Below are 14,523 nucleotides of genomic sequence, written 5' to 3' on the forward strand. Positions count from 1 at the left end.
ATCAAAAAGGACTCAAAGCATCATGTGCCTGATATAAGTGGAAGCCTCCCGCCTGTATTGAAAGGGAAAGTGGAAATCTCAGGCAAAACTGAGCCTCAGTTTCATGATGTGGAACATGGTATAAAGTGAGTATCTATGACCGCTTCGTTTGGGTTAAATGAGACAGTGTGTTGAAGCCTCCTGAAACAAGAAGATACTTACAGGAAAAGACAGATGTTATTCCAGTGATTATACCAAGGATTGCCTGTGTTTGTTCCTTTAGGGAACCAAGGCATGATACCATTTTTTGATTTCTGTGAAGCCCAAAACCTGGTTTCTCTCCAGCTCGTTGGGATGAGTGAGCCAGGCTGTGTCTGCTGTAGTTTGTGACTTTTGGGGCTGCTGTCTCTGCCTTATGAAGCTCTGCCCAGTCTGTGCTGTTGCTGCTGGTTTGGCTGGGGGAAGGATCAGGCAAGGTGCCAGCATGTAGAGTATAAGTGAGCCAGAAAGCAGCAGGAGGAGCCTGGGTGGCTGCAACTCCAGCCATGGGGCCTGTCTTACTTTCCCTGAGCCTCCCCACCTGGGTCTGTGGGCTTCTGGACTGATCTTGGTCTTAGGCTTCCTGAAGCTCATTGGTCTGCTGATGCGGAGGCAGTTTCTCACCAGGGCTGTGGACAGCTTCCCAGGGCCCCCTACCCACTAGCTCTTTTGGCATGCCCTCGAGGTATGTGGTGGGTGGTATGCAGAGTGAGTGATTGAGAAAGAAAATGGCCTGTTTTTCTTTAGATATCCATCCAGTCTTCTGGGGTCCAAGGAAGGAGACTCTATTAGGGCAGGGAAATGATATCCTGGAAGCCACGGTTTCCATACAACTTCGCCACCCGATCTGCCCTTCAGTCCATCTTCTGAGCTGGCCTGGGTGGGGACAATTTAAAGTTGGAGCCCAAGCATGCCACAGACTCCTTCCCATTGTTTTGAGGTCCAAGGTTCAGCCAAAGGCTCTGCTAAGGGCTTGGCGATAGTAACAGAGCAAAAATCCTGGACAGTCTGATAAAATCAGACAATTTCATTTAAAGCTTAATCAACATTCTCTTTGTTTTGTGCAGTGTAAAAATTTCAAATTTAAGGCAGAAAATGAAAGTGAAGGCAGAGATGAGTACTGTCACCCAGAGACCACCCAGGCCATCTGAGCTGTTTGTGCCCCCAAAGTTGGGGATCTCCTGGCCATGCCTAAGGGCTGGCTCAGGAATTGTGGCATCTTTGTTTCAGATCCTCACTTGCTCTGCCCAGTTACCTCAGGGTGGGGAGACCTCCTTAACACCCATTGTCAGGAACACCTCTTAGCTCCCTACCTTCATGGGGATCTAGACCAGAAGTTTATGATTTAGACCAGAAATTTATGATCTAAACCAGAGAGAGTAGTTTCCTTGGCCGAAAGCCCCTAGACATCCTACTTAGCATATTGCAAGTAGAAGCCTGAATTAAAAAACTTCTATGATAGTACTGCTCTGCAGCCAGGTTTCAGAGCCCAGGTGTAGATGCCAGAGATTAAGGCTCAGAGAGAGGCATAGTTACTTCTTCTACCTCCTGAGTACCTTCCCTGATTCACAGCCTGGGGAATTGCTTCTCCTCCATGATTGATGCTAGAAATGAACTTGACCTTCAGATGAGGATTTCTCTGACTAATCTTGCCCCTATATAAACTCCTCTCTGAAGAAGGCTAAGTAACCTGTGTGCACCTTGAGGCACCCAGAAAAAGAAAGGGTGCATCAGAAAGGTGAATCAGACCCAGGCCCGGTTCTCATGCTCTCAAGAAGCTTACTGTGTAGAGGGGAAAGCTGAGACCAGAGCCTTCCCTCCCTAGGCTCGGTTTGGTGCCTAACCAGGAGTTCGCATCAGCCTCTTGCTCTGTATCTCAGCAGTTGTTTCATGGGGGTGTCATTTTCTGTTTATTTGTTCATCTTTCCCAATATTGACTATGACCCCTGTACCCTCAAGGTCTAGTACAAAACCTGGCACATAGTACGCATCACTGAATGAACAAAGAGTGGACGGTGGAGCGTAGGGACGGGTATTGGTAGAGGAAAGAGAGTGATGGAGAGGATAAGTGGAGGAACCAGGAGGGGTTTGAGAGAGGCTTTGCTAAGTACAGAAGGAGGTAATGGAAAAGTTGAGGTTGGACCCTAATGGTGGTATGTGAGGCTTTTGGGAGACCTTCAATCCCTATTCTTTCACAGCTCCTCTACTTTCTCTTGCCTCCAGTGTGAAGCTGAGTATTCTAGGATGAGCACCTTGCTCCCCTACCCTCACATCAGAGTTTGCTCTTTTTCATCCCCAAATTCTACCTTCCCACTCTCCCTCCAGCCACTGTGACCCACTTTGAAAGTATGTGGAAGGCCTAAAACATGGCTTAGCTCTGGCTATTGCCTCCAACACAAATATGTGAAGGGTCTTCACACCAAGAGGGATATGCAGGGGTAGATGATCTCTGGCACTACTAAGGTTTCCTGAGGAACTGTGGCAGGCTCAACAACTCTGCACTCCCCTAGAGCTTGGCACTTCTGCTCTGGTTTGATCCATGCCACAACTTGAGAAGCAGGAAGGAGAGGGGAGGGATTATTTTCCCTAATGTGTATATGAGAAAATTGAGGCTCAGAGAGGGCAAGGAATTTGCCTATGTTTGTGTTGTAGCTCAGGAATTGAGTTGAGGGTAGACTCATGACTCTTGCCTTTTGATTCAGGATAAAATCAAGCCATAAAACGTGAATACAGCCCTGGCCCCATTGTTTGGAGCATTGGACCATACACCTAAAACTGTTTCAGGTTTGATTCCTGCTCAAGGCACATACCTAGGTTCAAGAGTTCAGTCCCCTGGTCAGGACATGTATAGGAGGCAACCAATTAATGTTTCTGTCTAACATCAATGTTTCTCTCTCTGTATAAAAATCAATAAATGTATTCTTGGGTGAGGTTAAAAAACAGTGATTCCTAGGCCATGTGATAATGGGATTAAGAAAGGAGGAGAAGGACTGTGGTGGAAGGAAGGGCCAGCTGCCTGCCCAGAAAAGACCATCCCTTGAAACTGCCTCTCCTAACCTCAGCCCAGTGGAGAAGGGCATGAAGGTGGCATCTGGCCATGTTCTTAGTGCAACAGCACAGGTAGTCAAAATGTGAGAGGACAGGCCTTACTTAAAAACCTGCCCGTTCCAGGGGGAGGGGGGTCTCCACAGGATCCCATTAGACTTGTGGGCCCAGGGATAGGGTACTGTGTGGTTGGACCACACTGCATTTTTTTATGAGGGCATAGGTGTGCAGAGGGAGTAGGCTGCCTGTGGGTAGACCAAAGGGTGGGTGACCAGTTGTGTAACTTAGAGGAGCTGATGAGGCAGCCATGTGAACCCCCAGACAGAGGACACACCAGGGCTTTGAATGGGACTGCAGTTCCACTAGTGGAGCCAGGTGCTGGGAACCCTCCTCACTCCTACCAGGCTCCTGGGGCACTCAAAATCACATAGGAGAAAGCTGGGCATGGGAGGCAGGGGCTGGATCAAGCTGTGGACATGGTCAGCATGAGGTCAGGGCCTCCTGTCCTGGGTAGGCATGCTGCAGAGGGGCAGACTCATGACTGAGGAGGAAGGGAGTGGGCTGAGATGAGCCAGACCAGCCCAGGCCACCTTCCACCCTTGAGATTCTGTGAGTCTGGTTTCTCTGTGACTTAAGTCTCTCCCTGCACCTGTCCAGTTGGGCTCCCTGCCCCTGTCCTGCTGGACTTGGGAGGGATGGAGAGGAGCAGAGTGGTCATGGTGATTAGAAGTTAAGTTGGCAAGGAAAACCCAGGAGATCAGGTGGAAAACTGAGTGACACTCAAGATGAAGAGAGCACTTCTAGGAATGCCAACCAGCAGGGAGGAAGATAAGGGGTCAAGGACAGCAGAAGTTCCCTCTTACTGGTAGATAGAAATGATGTTTATCACTTTGTGTAGTGATAAGCATTTTGACATTGTGTGCACCAGGGCAGTAAGACACTTACAACAACCCTACCTCAGCCTCTGGGTTAAACTCATGGTGGTAATTCCAAGGCAATGAGTGAGAAGATCAATGGAGAGATTTCACTGGACTGTGCAGAGGGCCTAGGAAGAGAAGAGCCCCAGGGAAGGCAAAAGATAGGTGGTTGGAGGACAAAGTAGCCAGGTTCCATGTCCAGGGCCCTTGGGGAAAGTGGCTTGGGTGAGACATTATCAGATTTTCAGTGTCCTTCTTCAAGGCTGTTTCCTGGAAGACACATGGATTTTTTGCATGGGTAAGGATCATGCAAGGGAACTTTACTTGAAGGAAAAGCTGGGCCAGTACTTGCACAGATCTCAACATGGTTGTGCATAAATCTAGGGGATTATGCTCCTGAACGTAGCAGCCCTGACAGACTTCAATGTGCAGTAGGATGGGTGGGAGCTCTCACCTGAGTCAGAGCAGTAGTAACCTACAAGCAATAGACAAGTCTGTTAATAGCTCTGAGCCTCAGTTTTCTCATCTGTAAAATGGGAATAATTATCTGTTCTGCATGAGGCAATCTATGAATTTACTTACATAACACCTGATGTATATGAAGTACTGAATACATATCTGTTCCCTTCATTTCCTATGTCAAGTGATAGAATGCAACTATAACTGGTGAGGCTCATTTGCTGGGCATGGTCCTACAAAGGAAAAGGTGAACAGTTCAATTCCTGGTCTAGGTACCTGAGTGGGTTGGCTGGTCCTTGTTTGAGGTGCATATGACAGGCAAGAAATCAATGTTTTCCCCTCACATCAATGTATCTCTCCTTCTCTTTCTCTTCCTTCTCCCCTCTCTCTAACATAAATAAATCTAAAATTAAAAAAAAGAGAGCCCTGGGTGGTATGATCAGTAGATTGAGGGCTGACCTGTGAACCAAAGGGTCTTTGGTTTGATTCCCAGTCAGGCCATATGCCAGGTCCCCAAAAAGGGGCACATGAGAGGCAACTGTACATTGATGTTTCTCTCCTTCTCTCTCCCCTTCCCTTATGCTCTCTAAAATAAATAAATGAAATATTTTAAAAAGAGAGAGATAGAATATAGAAATGAGCAGCAAATGTGGATTAGCCAGAGCAGGCATTTAGAGCCAGCTGGGGCAAACAAATAAACATCTGCAATGCTGTTTGAGGAAGACTTCAGTCTGGTGCCTCATGAGACTTACTATCCCTGGCCAGTGTTTTCAATAGCCAGATGCTTTGTGTGCTCTCTCCCTTCCTTTCTTGTCTTCCTTGTTTTCATTTCCTGTATTCAGTCCATTTGTTCCATGCACACTTTATGAAGTACATAGTGTTTCTGAGGCCCTGTTCTGAGCTCCACAGTGACCTGAACATGCCGCAGATGTGATCTATGTGCTTGGAACTCATGGCCCAGAGGGGAGTCAGGGGTCCTGGGTGTGAATCCCACTTTTATTGCTAACATTGCTAATGTTACAGGGTTTTCCTGCCTCATCTATGAAGTGGGAATTATGATAGTGTCTGTCTTATAGGATTTTCTGAGGATTAAGTGAAAGAATTTGTATACCAGCATTAGTGCAGTGTCTGATGACATTAAATGCTTAATGAATACCAATATTAACATTATTAATAGTTTTGGTCATCTAAGCAAGCAATTATAACACCAAGAAGAGCATGGATAAGGTACTAACAGTACTGGAGAGGCCTGGAAGAGGCAGATTTCACTCAGTTGAAGATAGAGAGTTTCCTGGAGTGGGGCATTCAGGCTGAATGTCCTATAACAGGCAGTACTCAGCTAGAGGGTGTATGGGGAACAAGGAATGGTATCATCAAAGGTACAGACATTGTGCCACACCCCAGGAGACCATCTTAGTTTCAGACATTCACACACACAAGGCTGCCATAGACACAGTTAGCATCAGACATCTCCAAGGATATGGGCAGCTTTCCAGCAAGGGCTCTTCAGGCATTCCTCATAACATCCACATCAGCCATCTACCTGCTCCTAAGGGGCTGGCCAAGGGCAGGGAAATGAGACCCACTTTAGCAGGTATGTGTCCACCTTGTCTTAGAATCCCCAAATCCCATGGAGTCTCACTGACTGTCCCAGGGTTTCTGCAAGAGCCATGCACTCACACTCAAGAACCCAAAGCCTATGATACTATCAAGTATTTATTGTTCACTCATGGTTCTTCCTAGTCTGGATTTTATTTACCAACCAAAGTTCATTTTTGTTATAGCCATGTTGCCTAGAAACACAGTTGACATATTACAGGTATCAAGTGTCTAATAAAACAAAATTAGAGAGTAAGACAAAGTCAGCTTTCATGTGACAGGGGAGAAGTTTTGGTTAGTCCTTTACTCATAGGTATAAGTATGTTAGGGCATGTTCAGAGCATGTTCTTCAGTGTCGTTGGCACATTTGGGAGTAGGATGTGTCAGGAGATGCAGGGAGGAGGCTTGAAGGAAGAATTTGGGGAGAGGTAGGCTTGAAGGGGAGGAAACTATTTGTCAAGGGCTCAGCTTGTGCAGAATCCTGCTCTAGGTCCTTTCATGCATATTTTATCCCTTAAGGGCCTTGAATGCCACCTGACAAACCTAGTAACACACACACCCTGCATGATTTCTCTAATACCAAAGCAATCCTGTAAGCTAAATATTTTGTCCCCCATTTTACAGATGAGGAGAGTAAGATTCAGAAAGCCTAGAGAACTTGCTGAAGTTCATACATCTAAACAACAGGGGAAATTTATATTCAAACCAGTTTGTCAAACTCTGATGGTTGCTGACCATAGGGTAAACTTTCCTGGTTCCCATCCCACTTTTCTTAAAAGCTATGTGGTCCTTGGCAAGGAACCTCAGATCTCTGTACTTTAGGCTCCTCTTCCCTAAAAAGGGGCTTCATAGAGTTGTTGTAACCATTGGATGAGCTCAAGGTGTAAGGTGCTGAGAAGAAGGCCTGACACACAGCAAGCACTTAATAAGTGTTAGGTGTTCTTCCTCACAAATGATGAAGCTCAGGCTTCATTCTGAGACCCATGGGGAGGTCACTGAAGGGTATTAAAGACCCTGTCAAAATAGAGAAAAATGGATAAATACACAATGGTATGTCCATATAGTGGAATGGTATGTAATTGTTAAAAAATATTGAAAGTTAAATGCACTAGTTTGAAAAATAATACAAGATTTCAGGAAAAAAGGGGAAGGGTTTACAAAAAGAAGTATAAAGGACACATGGATAAAAACTAGGGGTGGGTGTAAATGGGAGGGAGGAGGAGAGGGCTGGGTGGGTGCGTTGGGATGGGAGTGAAAGATAGAAACTTGTACTGCAACAATAATTAAAATAAAAAAATGTATAAAGATATGTTAATTTGTTAAAAGGCAGGTTTGGAAAGGTATTTATAGTGTACTATAGTTTTATATGAACCTCTCTAGGTGTGTAGGTGTGGTTTAAAAAACTCCCAGAGGGCACACACCACCCCTGGAATGATCTCTCCAACCTCAACTCAGGCCACTGTCCCACCATGAGGCCTTTCCTGGAAGACCCAATACTGTTTCCCACCCCAGAGCCTCTGTACCTGCTATTGCCTCCACCCAGAATGCCCTTCTCTTACTCTTCACATGACCAGACTCATCATCCTTCAGGTTTCACCTTAAATGTTACCCCCAACAAGAAGCCATGTGGATCACTCTTATCTAGGCAGGTTCCCCTGTTAGTCTCTCATAGCACAGTGCTTATTTCCTTCTTAGAACTTACTATGGTCTCAATGATTTTACTTAAGTGTTTGTGTGTCTTATCATCTTCCCCATAGAATGAAAGGGCAGGACCATGTCTGTTTCATTGTCTTGAGATATCAAATAATGCCCTGCACATAGTAAGTCATCAAAAAAATGTGTCAAATGATTTAACAAGATGGAATCATAGTGGTTTTCCTTTTAAAGAATAAGCTGGGACTATCCTTCTAATGAACAGTTTAATGCTGAAAAGAAATCTTTTTTTTTGGCTACAGTGTAGATAGAGGGTTAGTGGCAGGAACCAGAAGGCAGCAGGTTAACAATTTGGGGGTTGTTGAGCCAACTCAGGTGCAATAAGAGAGTGGCTTGGATGCAAGGCAGTGGCTCTGTGACTGGAGAGGGGACTGAACCAAAGATGGATAGGACTGGGTGATAGGCTGGGAATGGGGTGTAGGAGAAAGGATGTATCCCTCTTGGGCCTTCCTGGGCAGGCTGAGGGACTCACTGTGGCTGGTAATGCTGGGTTCCTGACTGGTTTGCCCTTCTGTCACAATTACAGATCCAACAGACAGGGAGCCTGGACAAGATAGTGTCCTGGGCCCACCAGTTCTCCTACGCCCACCTACTCTGGTTTGCACAGCCACTTGGATTCCTGAACATCTATGAACCTGAATATGTGAAAGCCATTTACAGCAGAGGTGGTGAGCATTCTTCAGAGAGGGCAGGACATACTGAGAGCGAAGGGATCGTACTGCCATGTGGGGAGGTGTCCTGGGCCTGTACCTTATGTAGGGCAGCAGAGGTTCACATCCTACTTATCAATGAGCCTTTTTTGGAAATCCTCCAATCCTGTCTGAATCAGATCTTCTGTTTCCTACAGACCCCAAGGCCTCAGATGTGTATGACTTTTCCCTCCCATGGATTGGTGAGTGGTCACCTTCGTGCTCCTGGTTCTGGGTGATAGGATCCTTCCCTGGCCTGTCCACACTCAGTCAGTTATCCAGGGAAGTGGGGCCCTGGTACCTTCTCCTGCTGGGTGTGTCTTCAGCCCAGGACAGGTAGGGCAAGGGGTGTGGAAAATGTGTGAGTGTGAGGAGTAGCTTGTTGGAGGAGTTGGCTCTAGAATTGATCCTAGGAGATATTACAGGTGGTGCTGCCCAGGGCAAGGGCTTAAGCAAAGGTATGGTCATGGGCTCAAGGCTGGTGTCACCAGAGGCTGTGTGGCTGGAAGGTAGAGGTGGGATGGGATGTGATGCTGGGTGGGGAGTTCTAGGGTAGGGTTGGTTAAGACGGGCCTACTTAACCTTGGACTTCCAGAGATGGGGCAGAACTTTGTGTACTGACTAGTCCTCCCTGTCCCATCCCTTCCCAGGTAAAGGCCTGTTGGTCCTCTAAGGACCCAAGTGGTTCCAGCACTGCAAGCTTCCATTACGATGTGCTAAAGCCCTACATAATGGTGTTTGCTGAATCCACAAATGCCATGCTTGTGAGCTCCCAGTGCCAAGATCTTGGAGGCCATGGCTACTGGCCAGCCCCTCTCTGCCCAGTTTTCCCACAGGGAGGGCAGTGAAGGGATCGCTGAGGCCTTGAAGTCCTTCCTGCCATAGCAATGCCAAGCCTTGCTATGCCTGATACCTGCTGCCTGCTGGGAGCTGACTAGGTGTGGAGCTCCAAGTCGCCAGGCATCCTTGGCCCTTGTCTGCCCCAGGAGACCCAGGCATTTCCCACAGAACAATGGGCCTCTTGGGGCCCAATAAGGCTCCTACTGGAGCAGATTTGAGGGATGCTTATATTTGAGAATATGAGGAAGGCCATTCATGTCTAGAAAGTGTCTCTTCACTATCTACAACAACTGCCAAAACAGTGCCATTGGCAACTCTTCCTCTAAAAGGGTTGCCAGGGGTCAGGGTCAGGCTCCACATCTCAGGCCCAGATAATCTCCACAGTTTATTCAGGGTGGTCTTTGCCCTTGCAGGGCACTCTTCTGCCTCATTATTGCAGGCCTGACTTACACACACAGTGTGCTGGGCAGCTCACTACCTCTTGGCCCATCAATTTCCTTATATACAGGCAGCCCTGACAGGGAGGAAGTGTCTGTGAGTGCTGTGGAAGGCCTGCCTCCTCATCCTGCCCTCTGATCCTGAAGTCCTGCCTGCCCCCACCCCACAGTCCAGCAGGACAGAGGTCAGGCCAGGGACTGGGTGCCTGGGACAGGTTGCCTCTTGGCCCTGCCACATTACTCACCCTCTCTGGGCTCTAGGACAAGTGGGAGGAAAAGGCTTGTGAGAATAAGAACTTTGACATCTTTGGTGATGTGGGTCACATGGCACTGGACACACTCATGAAGTGCACCTTTGGCAAAGGACACAGCGGCCTGAGCCACAGGTCAGGAGGAATTTGGGGCTGATGGTAGTCTCAACCCAGGCTAGCTCAGAAGGGACACTTGGCAGGACTCCTGGGACCTGGTCTGAAAGGAGACAGGGTCTTGCCCCAGAAAACCCCTGCTGAGGGGAGCTGGACTTGTCCAAGTTGGGGAGACAGATTCTTGCTTAATGGCAGAGAGAGGAAAGGAGAAAGAGCTGACTTGAGGCTGGATTCCTGATATGAAGGAGAGAGGGGCTGTGCTGTGGGTCAGGGTCTGAGTGCCCCTCGCCCTCCATCTCTGTGCAGGGACAGTGACTACTATGAGGGGGTCAAGGATCTCACTCTGCTGATGCAGCAGCGCATAGAGTCCTTCCAGTACCATAATGACTTCATCTACTTCATAATGACTCCATGTACCTTACTGCACATGGCTGCTGCTTCCTGCGAGCCTGCCAGGTGGCCCATGACCTCACAGGTGGGCCTTTCCCACGCTGCCCACCCGCAGGACGTCAGGGCTCTAATGCCACTCCTTTGGACCAGTCTGGTTCATTGCCATTGTAGAACTTCTGTTCCCCTGTGGGCAGATATTGGGCCAGTGGGGAGTGATACCCTGTTCCCCTGGCCTAGACGAAGTCACCTGGGAATGGAAGGCAGTCCTGTAAGATGAGAAGGAATAGGAGAAAATCCAGAATCGAAGGCACCTGGATTTCCTGGGCATTCTCCTGGGGGCTCAGGTGAATGCACAGTTGCCCACTACCTCCTGAGAACTGGTTCAAACGTGATCCTCAAACTGCCCTTTAGGGGTAGGGATCACTGCACAGCAGCAGGGTGGTTAAGAATTTCTCTTTCTTTCTCCAGCAAATATGGTCTGTTCTTTATCCATGACACATTAGCAAAGGGTTGTAGGTGGGATGGTGCAAGGTGTGGCTGGCTGTGGCTGTGGAGAGAGATATAGTAGGAGGAATCCTGGTAACAAGCCAGACAGCCATAGAACAATTCCAGATGTCTAAGACTCTGAAGAGTCTCAGTGCCCTAAATTTTAGAATCACAGACTTCATTCATTTATTTATTCATTCATTTACTCACATAGCCCATAGACTGACAGAGCACTTCCCTGGGTTAGTTCCTGTGGTAGGGATGCAGAAGAGGAGAAAGACCTGGCACTGCCCTCCAGATGCTTACAGTCTAGTAGACAGAACAGGAGGTGGATTCTGACAAAATCTCTCCCTGTGCCTGGGGGCATTCTGTGTGTCATAAATGAGCAGAATCAAGAGTCCATTCTGGGAAATGTCATAGGTCACTTGGTCAGAGGATCAGGGAAGAGTTTTTGGAGTAGGAGGCATCCAAGCTGAGTTTGGGAGATCAGATAGGAATCTGGGGGAAGGTCCTAACCTCCCATCTGAAACAGAGCTTTCTCTACCTCCCTCGGACCTTCATTTTACAATTGCTGTTATTAGCACTTCTTCACCCCTACCCTGAATGCCTTAGCTTGCTCCATTATGCCTACCCTAACCCAGGATGAAAGTGGGATCAAGCTGTCTGACAGAGACCTCCGGGCTGAGGTGGACACATTCATGTTTGAAGGATATGACACCACCACCAGTGGCATCTCCTGGTTCCTCTACTGCATGGCCCTGTACCCGGAGCACCAGCATTGTTGCCGGGAGGAAATCTGTCAGATCCTTGGGGGCAGGGACTCCTTCCAGTGGTGAGTGAGGCTGTGGGTAGCCCAGGCTGTCCTGCTCAGCTGTGGGGACAGGCTGTGCCCATGTTGTCTTGTGTCATCCCTGATGACACAGTGCCATGCTGGAAACAGGTGAGGACAGCAACTGCTGTCCTGTTACCTCCAGTGTAACAGGATGCACCCCCGAGCCCATTCTCCCACAACAGAACATTTTCAGGTGCCAGTAACATAGAAAAGCTCTTGAACAGATGGCTGATTTCCTGTGTTTTGACTCTAATAGTAGAACCTGACCACCCTTCTTACCTCCTGGACAGAGCAGGGAATGCTGGCAGACAAAGAAGTGGAAACTGAGTATGAGCAGATTTGGCAAAGCCAAAGGAGCTGATCCCTTCCCACCTGCCTTTGGGTGGTCATGTGCAGCTCCCAGACCCCTCTGGAGAAGGAGAAAAGGCCTTTTTCCAAACTCCATCACTCAGAAACTTTGAATTATTCTGTCTCTCAGTTCACGTTTAACTCATTATCACAACACCACTGATGGTGACCTTTCTTTGCAACAGGCTCTCTAGCAACCTCCCACAGCTCTGCCCTGACATCCCTGTCTCCCTGCCTTCTCTCATATTGGCAGTATCCGGGCCAGGCACCTGGCCGGGGTGCAGAAAATGTTCAGTTGGTGGCAGGAAGCTTAGATTCATTTGAAAGAGACACGCATAATTCCAGGGTCCTAGACTTGGAAGATGAAGTCTCCCTAACTTATTTTTAAGGTTTGGATGTTGGAAGTCTTCTGGAGTGTCCAGCCAGCTGTCAGATGCTATTGGGTATATGGGTGGGAATTTGAGGAGGAGGAGCCAATTTGCTGCCCTGGGAGTTTTTAGAGAGATTAACTCACATAATTAAGAAGCTAGAGAAAACTAAAGAGTGAGAAATCCCAGGATGGAGGCAGAGAAATCAGAAGGAGTGGGTCTTAAGTTGGCTTTCTAAGGAGAGGTAAAAGTCAGGTGAAGGGAGAGAAAGCCAGACATTCTAGGTTGGGTAATAATTTAAACAGAACCTGGAGGTAAGGAGTTGAAATTTTAATTTTCATTTCATTCTATCTAGAATGTGAAGCATCTTAATGGATATTTATTCAATAAAACAATAAACCAACATGAAAAATGAGGACCTGGGGCAAACCTAGGGGCTATGGATTAAGGTATTGCCCAGTCGTTATAGTTGAATCTCACTTTTGGGTCTGAGCTTCCTAGTGGCAAATGAGAATAGAGGGGGAAAAATTATATATATGTATATATATAATTATATATATAATATTATATATATTATATATTATGTATAATATTATATTATATACAAATATATATTATATAGTTATATATAAATATATATTTAATATTATATATATAATTATATATATATAAATATATATATTTACCTGAGCTTGTCATTGCTCATGCATTTATTACTGCATTCAGCAATGAATATTAGCCCCTGATCCTTTCCATCCACTCTACAGGGGAAACAGAGCAGAACTCAAGGGACTGTCTCTTGCAGGGCTTCTGTGGGGCTCTCAGAGACACAGGAGTGACCTTGTTTCTGATGTCTGGGTGCACTCACACCTCTAGGGTCCTATGCTTTCCCTTCCTAGCAGTGAGGAGGGAAGGATGGAGAAAAGAGGAGTCAGAGTCCCTGGTCTGAGTGAACACCTTAGTCCAGTGTGTCCTGAACACTTGGTGCATTTGTGTTTCTATGAGCCTTGGGTGTGTGATGGTGGTGAAAGGGAATATGGGGCTGGAGCCTGTCCTCCCACAGCACCCTGTTGCTGCCCATCTTCAGAAAAGGCTGATTGTGTTACTGGCAGGGATGATCTAGCCAAGATGACCTGCTTGACCATGTGCATCAAGGAGAGCCTCCTCCTCTACCCGCCTGTGCCTCAGGTGTCCCACCACCTCATCAAGCCTGTCACCTTTGTGGATGGCCACACTCTACCTGCAGGTGGGAGAGGGTGCATTTGGGGCTGAAACCTGGGTCTTTGAGGATGCTTCTCTGACACTCTCTGTGCCTTTGGCTGAATCTTTGCACCCATGGCAAAGAACTCATGCTTTGTGCTGGCCTGGGTCCAATCCTGGCTCTACAACATGGGTAAACCCCTCTACCCCTAAATTCTTTTTCCTCTTCTTTAAAATGACGTTGAGGAAAGACCTGCCTTACAAGGTTGCTGCCAGGAGTAAATCATTAGGACTGTCCTGTATCACTATGCAAGTTGTTCCCTGAAAAACTTCAGGGGGCATCATTCATATAGACTATGGTGTGTGCAGTGTCAACCTGTACAACTCTTCTTGCGGGCTTCATAAAGAAAGTTCAGCTCTGGGCACATGGTCCACACACAATGACTGGTAGCTGTCACTATTGATAGCATAATGCTTTGAATAACTTGCCTCGAGAATCAGTTCACTGAGAGCTGAAAGCATGTAATGGCCCTTGCATGTCCTGCCTTTTGGTGGGGTGGATTCAGTGTCTTCTTGTTCCATTTCACAAATGTCTGTGTCAGGTGCTGTGCCCAGTGCTGGCCTACAGGAAGTAGGCATGGTGATGATCAAAAGCACTTGATGTGTTGAGAGTTGTCACGAACCTTCTGTCACTAGCAGTGTTGAGGCAGAGGCTGGTGTCTAGTTAGGCAGACACGATGGGATCCTGGGCAGCCAGGGCCACCTGGTCACCTTCCCTCTGCTCTGCCCACAGGCAGCCTGATCTCTATGCACATCT

The 14,523-nt window shown here is 47.4% G+C and overlaps 2 long non-coding RNA genes across 2 annotated transcripts; one reads left to right on the forward strand and one right to left on the reverse strand.

Annotated features, from left to right (window-relative positions):
- Window positions 1-564: 564 nt before the first annotated feature.
- Window positions 565-8,358, reverse strand: LOC118500603. The gene is made up of 3 exons (XR_004903177.1): window positions 8,276-8,358; window positions 2,271-2,274; window positions 565-697 (listed from the first exon to the last, which is right to left on the reverse strand). It is a non-coding gene; the product is annotated as an uncharacterized LOC118500603 (long non-coding RNA).
- Window positions 8,359-10,728: 2,370 nt separating this feature from the next.
- Window positions 10,729-14,057, forward strand: LOC114497566. Its single transcript, XR_004903175.1, has 3 exons — window positions 10,729-10,816; window positions 11,600-11,790; window positions 13,619-14,057. It is a non-coding gene; the product is annotated as an uncharacterized LOC114497566 (long non-coding RNA).
- The last annotated feature ends 466 nt before the right edge of the window (window positions 14,058-14,523 follow it).

This window comes from Phyllostomus discolor, chromosome 5, assembly GCF_004126475.2.
Source record: "Phyllostomus discolor isolate MPI-MPIP mPhyDis1 chromosome 5, mPhyDis1.pri.v3, whole genome shotgun sequence".
NCBI lineage: Eukaryota > Metazoa > Chordata > Mammalia > Chiroptera > Phyllostomidae > Phyllostomus > Phyllostomus discolor.